Genomic DNA, 11185 nt, shown 5'->3' with positions numbered 1-11185 from the left:
CGGCCCCTCCCGCTGGCCGCGCCCCGCTGCGCTCGGCCGGCTCCGCCTCGCGCCGCTTCCCTGCCGGCCTCCCCCGGGGTCCGCTCCTCCTGACCTGCGCCCCGCCTTGGCCTCTCCGGAGCAGCCCGGGTCCCCGCGACTCCGCGGCCCGCCAAGGGCACCCCCGAGGGCTGTGCCGCGCCGCGCACCCCGGGGAGCCCCAGTTGTCCCTGCCGGGACCGCCCCCGTCCCGCTCCCGCATATTTGTTGAATGAATGAGCGGTGGACTGGTGGCCCGCACCTGGACACCCGGGAGCCGGAAGCTGGGCTCCAGGGCCGCGGCATCTCCCCGGGCCACCGCTTCCAGGAAGGCAGAACCTAGGTGTTCCCGAGCGCAGGGAACTGGTGCAAGGGACAAGGGCGCTTCCGAAGGAGCAAATCTAGGAGATCTTCCGTGAGGAAACCACTGACCAAGCCCCAGTCTGGAAACCCATGTCCACAAACTCAGGGACTTTTCTTCCCCAATTGCACCAAGCCAAACTTTCTCACTAAGGGAAGATGTCCTCCCCAAGACTTCGCTTTTCCAAACGGCACCCCTGCGGAGATGGACCCGGGGAACATCTTTTCTCCTTCGGCATCACACTAGATTTCAAAAGCAGGCTGTGCCTGGGAACCTCCGAGGGCTACGGGTGGCGCCCTCTGCGGGGAGACTCACTTCCCCCAGGACAAAAATCCAAAATGAAGGTGGGGTAAAGTCCAGGGGACCCCTTGCTACCTCACACTTAGAAGTAAAGTCGCAGGCTAAAGGCCCCGCTGATGTCCCCCATCAGAGAAAATACCTCTTGCAAGAAAACGTATTGTTCTTGGAGTCTGTGGACGTTTTTCTGCCAATTTGGAACGCGAAAATAAACACGCAGTAAAAGATAGTAATGTTTGATTAGAGATAAGTGAATTTTAGTGACTTTCTGCAAACCATGCTTGAAATTAAAAACCTTTTTCCTCTTAAGAAAGTTAGGCCCCACGGGAACTCATAATACACGTAAGAAATGCTCCTGTCACTATAGATCTGACGTCCGCAAGCAAGTCCACCGTCTCCCCCAAATAATTTATCTTTCTTGGTCAGTGATCCTCACGATCAACTTTAATCCCCCAGGCTGGGTAACCTCCTTCCAGAAGTGCAAAGAACCTATTGTGTGCAGGGCATTGTTCCTAAAGTGGAGGCACAGTCGTGAATTAAGCAAAACCCCTGTCTTCACACAATTGGTGGAGAAGGGTAAAATCAGAACAAATTAATGGATCCCAGAGGGGGCCAGGCCTACAGGGAGAAACCCAAGCCAGGGAGGCCTGAACGTGTAGGTGCTGTCCATTGACATAGAAGCATCTGGAAAGGCATCTCTGATAAGGGATAAGGCGAGATTGAAGGAAGTGAGGCTGACCCCATGGTGAAGGGGGAAGTGTTCTGGACAGTGGGAACAGCCAATGTAAAGGCCACCAAGCAGGTCTGACAGGCTCCAAACTGCCAAGGAATCCTGGACAGTGAGCTGAGTGAAGACTGCAGAGGAAGCTGGGTTCACTGTAAGGCAGAGGTGAAGGAGAACTGGAGACTGTGACACCAGGATAAGGACTTCCTGTGTTACTTGACAAGTTCTGAGGGTTTTGAACTGGGGGAGGAGGAGGAGACCCACATCACACACCAGTCTGGGGGGATGGGGGGTGGGTGTTAGGATGGATTGTAAAGGAAGTCTTCATGGAAGGTCTCTCTGCCAGCTGTTCTGGCAGTTAATTAAGACCACTGGGGCCAGGATGGTAGCAGGAGGTGGGAAGTGCTTGGGATCAGGACATGTGCTGAAGGGAGTCCTAACAGGAGGACTGTGGGAGCAGAGAGTGATTCCCAGTGAGATGAACTATTTATCTGGAAAGTCTGACAAAAAGATGTGCTTATGTTTTGTTTTGTTGTTATTTGGGGTTCTTCCTTGTTCTGTATACACCTAGGCTCCACAAACCTTAAGCTCTTAGGTGTGAGAGACTACAGGAGTGAAGGGTGACTGGAAGATTTGAGGGTTGAACAGCCAAGAACCTTTTTGTCTTCTGTGATAGCTTTGTTTGTACGCTCTGTTTTGGATCAAAGTTTACCTTCACACACTTCCTGGGACTCACTTCTTCACACGTTGCTCAGCTACTGTTCCCCATGGACCTTTAGCAGCTGTAGCCCTTGGTCTAGAACACAGGTCTGGCCTGCTGGAGAGCAGGGACTTAGAGCTGCTTGGGTCACCTGTGTTCAGGGAAATGGGATGATCTTTGCTCTCTAACCAACAGTGCATTTTGACACTTAAGTGTTAATCCTCTTACCCAGTGGAACTTGGTTTAGGCCAGAACAATTTCTGTTGTCTCACTCCTCAGTGTAGTTACAGGCTTTTTTCAAAACTGGAGGTTTGAATTTGACACTGGGGATTTCAAGTCTGGCAATAATTGCTTTTAAGAGAGTTGGAGGAAAACGGAAAATTTTAATTACAGCTTTCAGTATGTTTATTCTTTTCCCTCTGCAGACTGAAGTCCACCCACTTTGTTATATCAGATGGTTAAATCCCAGTTTGGAAGTCCATTTAAATCATAAAAGCAGAGCTATTCAAAGGCTTTTTATTAAAATGAGGTTTAAAATTAGAGAGCTGACCAGATGGGTAGGTGGAATAACAGCATGCTTCCCAGAAATATCCTTTCCTTTTTCCTTGGGGATCTTTTCAGAAGAAACGTGAAGCATATTCCACAACCACAGATATTTAGATTCCAACACCCACAAGAATACCAACACACTTGCACACACATGAGTGCATGCATCTGCGCTGGAAGGAGCTTCAGCGAAGGTGATGAGGAGAAGTGACTTTCCAGGCTAGCTTGACCTGAATTCTGTAATGGTCCCGATGATGCACAGTATAGGATTCAAAACAGCTGGCCAGGGCTTCACTTTTCCCACTGATCGGGTTTATTTTGCCAAACCTGGGTGACACACTGACTTCCCTTACAGAAGATATGGATTCTGTGAAGGACAGTGTTGTGGTAGTTGTTTGTCTTTCCTAGAAGCGGGGGATCATTACTGGAGCCTCTATATGAGCAAGCTGCTTAACAAAATATTAATAATAAAGGACATAAATCACTATTGGTTTAAGCAGAGGTTTATAGGCCTTTAAGGTCAAATGCTGTGGAGCAGGTTGATCTGTGTGAGCCAGGAGCAGGTGATGCATTGGAATTTGGGACCCCTGAACAAATAGTATAAAGGAACCTATTTTTCTAGCCCCAGAAATACTTTTTCATACTTCCTGGAGAGCCTTACATCAACTCTACTCTGCAACTCCAAATGCTGTGGGTCTTGAACATCATTGGATCTGTCCTAAGCAGTGCCTCATGGCTGTGGGTAAGACTTTACTCTGACACTTGGGGGAGATGATACAGTTTCTGTGCCATTTTTCCCCTGATCCTCCCCATCAGGAGACTTATGCTTGGGTCAGCACCACCAAGCACACCAAGCAAGGCACTCTTAGTTTTGTTTCTAAAATGTTCTTAAGTTACAAATGTCTTAAGTTAGTTGAGGCAACCTTGGGAAAGGGATCAATGACATGAGTATTGAGAAATCATTAGTTTGTTGAGGGACTGGGGGAGATGACTCAGTGAGTTAAGATTTTCCATGCAAGCCTGACTACCTGAGTCTGAATCTGCAAAACCCATAAAATGCTGGACTGAGTGGTATGTTGTAATCCCATTGCTCCTAGGGAGATGGGAGGAAAAGACAGGAGACTCTCCAAGGCTTGTGGACCAGCTAGCCTCCTGTATGTAGAAAAAAAACAAGAGATTCTGACTCAAACAAGGTGTAAGGCAAAGACCAGCACCCAAAGTTGTCTTCTGATGTCCACATGTGCAGCATAGCACAAGCACACCAGCACTCACCCACATGAATGTGTGTGCACACACACGTACACAAATGTACACAGATTTTTAAAAATCATTAGTTTGTTGAAAGTATAATAGATTCAGTCAGGTGAGATGGAATCAAAGCTCTGAATTTTTAAAAAAACTACATTTTATATGCTGTTCTAAAAGATGATCTATAGTTTTTCAAAGATCCCTACATGTGTATAAAAAGTCTTAGTAGGCCAACGTTGGTAGTGCATGCCTTTTACTCCCAGCACTCAGGAGGCAGAGGCAGATGGATCTCTGTGAGTTTGAGGCCAACCTGGTAAGTTTCATAGTAAAACATAGTTCCAGGCCAGTCGGGGATACATAGTGAGACTCTTGTCTCAAAAAAAAAAAATCTTCATAAAGCTTGGCATGGTGGACCGTAGAGATGGCTCAGAGGCTAAAAGCCCGTTCTGCTCTTCCAGAAGACCTGAATTCAGCTCCCAGCACCAATATCAGGGAGCTCACAACCACCTATGACTCCAGCTCCAGGGAGATCCAATACCTCTGGCCTCCTTGGGCACCCACATGTATGTGAATATACCCATGTTCACATACCCTAAAGCATATGCACATATACACATAATCAAAAATTAAATTTTAAAAAACCTTGACATGGTCATACACGCCTTCATATCTTTAATTCCAGCATTCAGGAGTTGGAGAAAGGAAGATCAGGAGTTCAAGACCAGCCTGGGATATATGAGACCCTGTCTCAAAACAAAACTTATAAGACTGTTTAAAACAATAGATAGATAATCAGATGTGGTGGTGCACACCTTTAACCCCAGCACTTGGGAGGAAGAGGCAGATGGATCTCTGTGAGATTGAGGCCAGCCTGGTCTACATAGTTCCAGGCCAGCTGAGGCTACAGAGAGACCCTGTCTCAACAACCAAAATTTAAAACAATAAAAATAAAACAAGAGATAATGGTGAAAATTAGGAAGCAATATGAAAAACTTAGCCTAAGTAAAAATAATTAAGTCTTATGTTCCACAATGTAGTTACAACTATAGAAAATCATAGATATACATGGAAATAGCTATAAAAGAACAGGGAAAAAATGGAGAATGTCATGCAACCGTCTACAAATCAAAATAAAAGCATTTAGCTGCTGAGGTCTCTGGGCCATCTAGCCAAAGCTGGGAGTTATTTGTTTAAACTTGACCTTTATTTGTGATAAGAATGACACTTTGTGAGAAGTTCCTTGGCCCCAGGAACATTTGGGCTATACTGACTCCATGACTGTCACATCCAGCAGATTTTTCCTCCTGTCACCTTGTGGTCAGTTAAGAAAACAAGTGCTTGATCTAGAATTTTTCTCTAGTTTCAGAACAATTTCACCTTCTAAAATCCCCAGCTATAGAGTAACAATAGTAAGTGGTGCGTGTGGCCCGGTGTATGCCTGTCTCATTTACTTCCCATTCAACACAATGAAATAAGTATAACTCTTGTCACCTCCAATTTACAAATGTAGTAACTGTGACTTTGAAGATGTTAAGAAATTGCAAGTATGGTTAGTGTCAGGTTGAAGTAAAGCTAAACCCAGGCAGTCTGACTCCAGGGCCCTGCTGGAAATCAAAGGTCACTAGACTCTTACCGGAAAGAGGGGTGTGTGTGTGTTTGTATACATTTGTACATACATACACACATACCTACCTATGCTGACCATTGCAGTGACTCTATTCTGCAGTTGCAATTGGAAAGCAGCCACAATCAATATATAATTGAATGAGTAGCACTGTTTCAATAAAACTTTATTTGTATTTGAATTTTGCATATTTTTATATTCATGAAATATTCTTTTATTTTAATTCCCAGTCATTAGGAAAGGGAAAGACATTTATAACTCTCAAGCTCATTAAAAAGAGCTGGGAAGCTGATTTGGCCTCTAGGCCTTAGTTTACCAACCCTCAAACCATGTCTTCAGCTAGGATTGCAACCCTAGGTGTGTAAGATGGCTGAAGCCTCCAGAAGCGGGTTGAGAAAGGAGGCCTGTGTAGGAGGCTCCTCACTGGAAGCCTGTTTGCCTGAGGGTCTGGGAAGCTCAGGGGAGAGAGGTCAGTGGGCAAAAAGACTCTGAGGAGTAAAAGTTGGCTTAGAAATCAGAGGACAGGGTTGTTTGGCTTGGTGGTGGTGAACATATGTAATCCCAGCAGTTGGAAGGTGGAGGCAGGATTGAAAGTTCCATGGCAGCTTGGGCTATATAACAAGACACTTTCTCGGGGGAGGCGGGGTGGGGGGATGAATCGGAGAATGGGGTATTTCTAAGAACACTAAGACTGTTTTGTTTGTCTTGTCTCTTGGCCAAGCCTGTTTGAAGGAGCTATAAATAAAGTATAAATCTCTGTGAGACAGTAGCACAGATTGCCTTGGTAGCCATCGATCAAGTAAACGCCTCAGGAGGGGAGACTAGCATTCTCACAGAATATCTGGAAATGGTAGGGGGTCTCAGTGAAATGATGGCACCCTATGAAAGACCTGTGCTAGAAGGAAATGTCACACTGTCCATGAAAAGTTCAGAAGGTCCAGATAGATCCTGGTGATACCTCCTGGCGAAGGTCAGAGCAGAAGAAATGTAAGAACCAGATTGTCTTGTGAGTCCTGAGAAGAGCAGCTTGGGGTGTTCTAGAAATACCTGAAGGGCCTTAGAAGGCAAATGCTGTTATTAAAATAGAACCAGCATCAGATGAAAATATTCCTAAAGACTGCTCTGGCCCTTAGCTCATGGGAATTGAAAAGGCTGTTTGTTGTCTTGACCTGCTCCTTACTGTTAAAAATTCATGTTTTTGAATGTCATTCTTTTTTATCCTGTTGGGAGATAGGACATTTAGGGTTGACTTGTTATAGACACCATAAAAGTGACCCAGAGCTTTAGGGTCTGTTAACTTGGATGGCAAGAGTTTGAGTTTGTATATCTTGACAGGTGTTTTTGAATTGAGCAACTGTGTGATTGCAAAACCCAATAGCAATAGCTTAAAACCAGATCAGTTTGACAACGCAGGCAGTGCCAAGACAGTGACTGTTTCCTGTATATTCTTGGCCTCAAGATTCACCCAGGGGCTGCCTTGCTACGTATTTATGCAGGTCTTCTGAGCTAATTTCCTTTGAGATAACCAGCTGTCTTTAAACATTTCACAGCAATCACCTGGCCAGCTGAATAATTGCTAGCAGGCAGAGCCCTGGAGTTCATTGGTCATGTAGTTTCTTAGTCATCTTACTGTGGCCTAACGTTCCTATTTAAACAAGCCCTTCCCTCCCATAATATTACACCTCGGGGTTTGTTCCCCAGAACAATTCATAGCACATATGTGGAGAGCCTCTTGCAAGGAGAATGGGCTTGCTTTGGTTTTTCCTGGATGTAAATTCCATTTTAGAAATGATCTACGTATTAACGTCTGCCTTTGTTTAATCTGGGCTTGGCTCACCCACGTGCCAAGTAACTGCTGGCCCTGAGAGTTGCTTTTTGACATTTTCCTGTGATTTATGAAAAAGGCCTCTCTAGATCCCAGTCTTCTTATTTGAAAATTGTTCTTGTAATTTTTTGCCTTAGTACAAATGTTAACGCTCTTTAATATGGTATATTAATTTGAAGAGAGAGAACTCCAGCTATTTCCCCAGAATGTGAATAACAGGAAAATTCAGCTGGCCATATAGAGAACTCAGTCTTCTATAAGCCATTTTACACTGAAGCACACTAACAAAATGAGTAGTTCAGGATAGAGTCAATAATACAGAGAGAGAGAGGAGAGAGAGAGAGAGAGAAGAGAGAGAGAAACAAGAAAGGTCTAGAAACAAATGTGTTTTAGTCTGTCATGTACAGTTTTGGTTTGTTTTGTTTTGTTTTTGAGACAGGGTCTCCCTGTAGCCCCAGCTGGCCTGGAACTCATTATGTAGACCAGGTTGGCCTTGAACTCACAGAGATCCACGTGCCTATGCCTCCCTAGTGCTGGGATTAAAGGTGTGCACCACCATGCCCATCTCAGTTCTCATAAAATAAGGTAAAAATCACAATGTAAAAACAACCCATTGGGAAAATGTAAGTGAACAAAATTGAGCCAAACAATAGGAACCCAATGTTAACAAGACAGCAAGAAATTGAAATTAAAGATAAAATACTATTTCTAAAGAACATGCCAGGCCTAGCTAGAAAAGCAAATACTTTTGTATATTCAAGGAATAAGTTGGTTAAATATATTATACAATGGTCCTATAGAAAAAAAGTGAAAAACTTTCTAATTTATTTTATGAAATTATCATAACCCTAACAGTAAAACTTGTTAAAATGTATGGTACATGGGGAATGGACTCATAAGGCTTGGGAGCTACTGGCAACTAATGGCTGCTGAGGGAAAGAAAGTCACTTGTCTTCAGGGATGTGGCCCCTGAAAGACCACCCAAGCCCCAGTAGATAGGCCTACACACAGGAACTTACAGGTAGCACTAAAAAACCTAATGTTTTTTTTTTTTTTTTTTTTTTTTTAAAGAGCACATGAAGTTAGGAGGGAAAAGTAGGGTGTGGGGCTCTGGAGAGAAAGCTCAGCAGTTCAGAGCATATAAAATTCTTGCAGAGGACTCAAGTTCCCAACACCTATATTGGGCCATGTAACAACCATCTGTAACTCCAGCTCCAGGGGATACAATGCCCTCTTCTGGTCTTTGAGAGCACTGCATTCACATGCACAAGCTCCATACAGACACACACATGTGCAAAACTGAAAATATTTTAAAAATCTTTTAAAAAAGAAAAAAAAATGTTGAGTGTAGATGGGGAGGAATTGGAACATTGAGGGGAGGGAATGTGGGGTGGATTTGATCAAAGACATTATATGCATGTATGGAATTCTCAAACAAAATAATGACACAATATAAATAGAAACTCACATTTGTACAAATACAACAGAAATTCCACAATAAAGATCCATAATAAAAAAATCATGATTCCATCTTTAAGCAGTGTATCAAAAGAGCAATACAGAATGACAGCAAGTTTTCCTCTAAACATTAAGTGGTGGGAAAGTACCAACAGAATTTATCTTATCAGAAGGTCAATAGAGCATCGGGCCACTCTTCCCAGCCAACTGTATGTAGTTTGGCCCTAATCACACATGGTCTCCTGGATCTGGGGAGAACTAAAGTATATAATCTAAGGAAGGCTAGGAAGAGAAGGCTTGATGCATGCTGGGTAAAGGCTTTCCAGTGTGCATACCCCCAGGTCACTCATACACCTCAGCAAGCCCTCAGTCATCTCCCTAAGTAAGCTCAGTAAGTTCATTGATTCTCCAGGAAAACTTCAAACATTGATTTGATGCTAGAACTTTAAAAGGGGATAAGCATTAAAATTATGCTTAAAATTCTGCCAGGCATGGTGGCACACGCCTTTAGTCCCAGCAGAGGCAGAGGCAGGTGAATCGCTGGGAGTTCAGGCCAGCCTGGTCTACATAGTGAGTTCAGGTCAGCTGGGACTACAGGGAGACCCTGTCTCAAAAAGACAAAAAAAATCATGCTTAAAATTCTAAAATTATCCTTAAAATTTCTAAGGTCATAGTTTAGTCAGCTAGTTTAAGGAACAAAATATGTGTCTTGTCAAGGTTTATCTGAGAATGTTTGGTTTTTGCCCAAGCTTTATCTACATAGCACATGGTAATTAAAAGCACCAGACTGTTAGAACTAACCTTCTTGGATATTTAACAGCCATACTTTGAGGCCTATACTAATGTGGTCAGAAGGACTGAAAGGACACTTTTTGCTCCTTGCCCTCCAAGGTTGGCTAAGTTCCAGGGGACAATGGAGCATCTCTCAACATGTCCTGTAACTGTGGTGAGTCACCTGTCCTCTTGTTCAGGGAGGCTATGGAGACCCCACCAGATGGACTTGAACCAGGGTCCAGTCTACAAAGCGGAGGGTCAACTCAGGGGAAACATTTCCTCCAAGCTTCCAAGTGAAGCCAGCCATGGTCGAGAAGGACCTTTGACTTATCTTCACATAGATAGAACTGGTGAAACAAAGGAGCCAGGGGCTCCCCTCAATTCCACGTTACCCCTGAGGAACAGATTCTCAAATGACCTGAAGAATAAAAATAAATTGGTTTATTTGGGCTAATGGTATGGTCTTAAACACCCAAAAGGAAAGTATAATCAAAGATTAAAATGATCAGTATATTTCTTTAAGAGTTCAAGGGATTACACTTCCCAGACATTAGACTTAAGTCCATATAAAATGTTATTTAGGCAATTATTTCTCACTGATGATATTGTTTCTAAGCAGAAAGTGCTGCTCAGATGTAAGACTTCAAACCTTGGTCTCCAATACTGTAGTGCCCACCTGTAGCTAAGGGAGACAACCCACTATTGTTCTAAAATGATGGCTAAATTTGTTTTTTCCCCTTATCCAGAAGCCTTTGAGAGGAATCTGACACTGATTCTAGCCACTCCTACAGCTATCAAAGTACCTGAAAACAAATCCTGAGTCTATCACTCTTGGGTCCAGCCTCATCAGGCAAAAGAAAAATGAGGAGGAACCCACTAGAGGGATGTTGTTTGAAGCTCTCATCAGGAAATCCCAGTGGACTCTGATATGAACATTTGAAATTTGCCCTCTTCTGACTTTTTTTCTGGTTCCCTGTCTAGAACTTGTAATGCTAACTACTCTTGTCTTTACTTCTTCTTCACATCTCCTATTCACTAGCCAAGGACTTTCTTTTCCCCCTACAGATAAGAGTTATGCAATTTGGGAGTCTTTTAGATAGACCCACTGAAGGGGTACCCAGTTGCCTCACCCTGTGTCCCTGTTCAGCATGGAAGAAGCCAGAGTGGTCTGCGTCCTGATTCCCTATTGGCAATTTCGGTAAACCTCTTCAGAGGATGGTGTGCTAAGAACAAGAGTAGGAATTGGCTAGGCAGTTAGGGTAAAAAGACCCCAAAGAAGAGTAGTCAGTTTCTTGGCTAAAAGTCAAAATGTCCTTGGGTCTCTTAGCAACATACTCTGTTCTAAAGACCAAAAATGTCAAAAGTATTTGGGAGCTCTTTTCTAATCCCTAAAAGATTTTAGGGTTACCTCTCCAGAGGAGGGAATGTTAGAATAGCAAAAAGCCCCATTTAAAAAGAAAAGTACATGACGTCGTTAGAAAAAAGTGATGGGGAGATATGGGAGGTGTTGGAGGGGAGGGAGTGGGCATAGATTTGATCAAAACACCTTATATGCATGTATGAAATTCTCAATAAATTATTTATTTTAAAAAATACATTTTGGCCAGGCA

The sequence above is a fragment of the Nannospalax galili genome, unplaced genomic scaffold (assembly GCF_000622305.1).
Source record: "Nannospalax galili isolate Female #2095 unplaced genomic scaffold, S.galili_v1.0 scaffold915, whole genome shotgun sequence".
NCBI classification, from domain to species: domain Eukaryota; kingdom Metazoa; phylum Chordata; class Mammalia; order Rodentia; family Spalacidae; genus Nannospalax; species Nannospalax galili.
The sequence above is the reverse complement of the archived record's forward strand: the minus strand, read 5'-3'. Positions refer to the sequence as shown.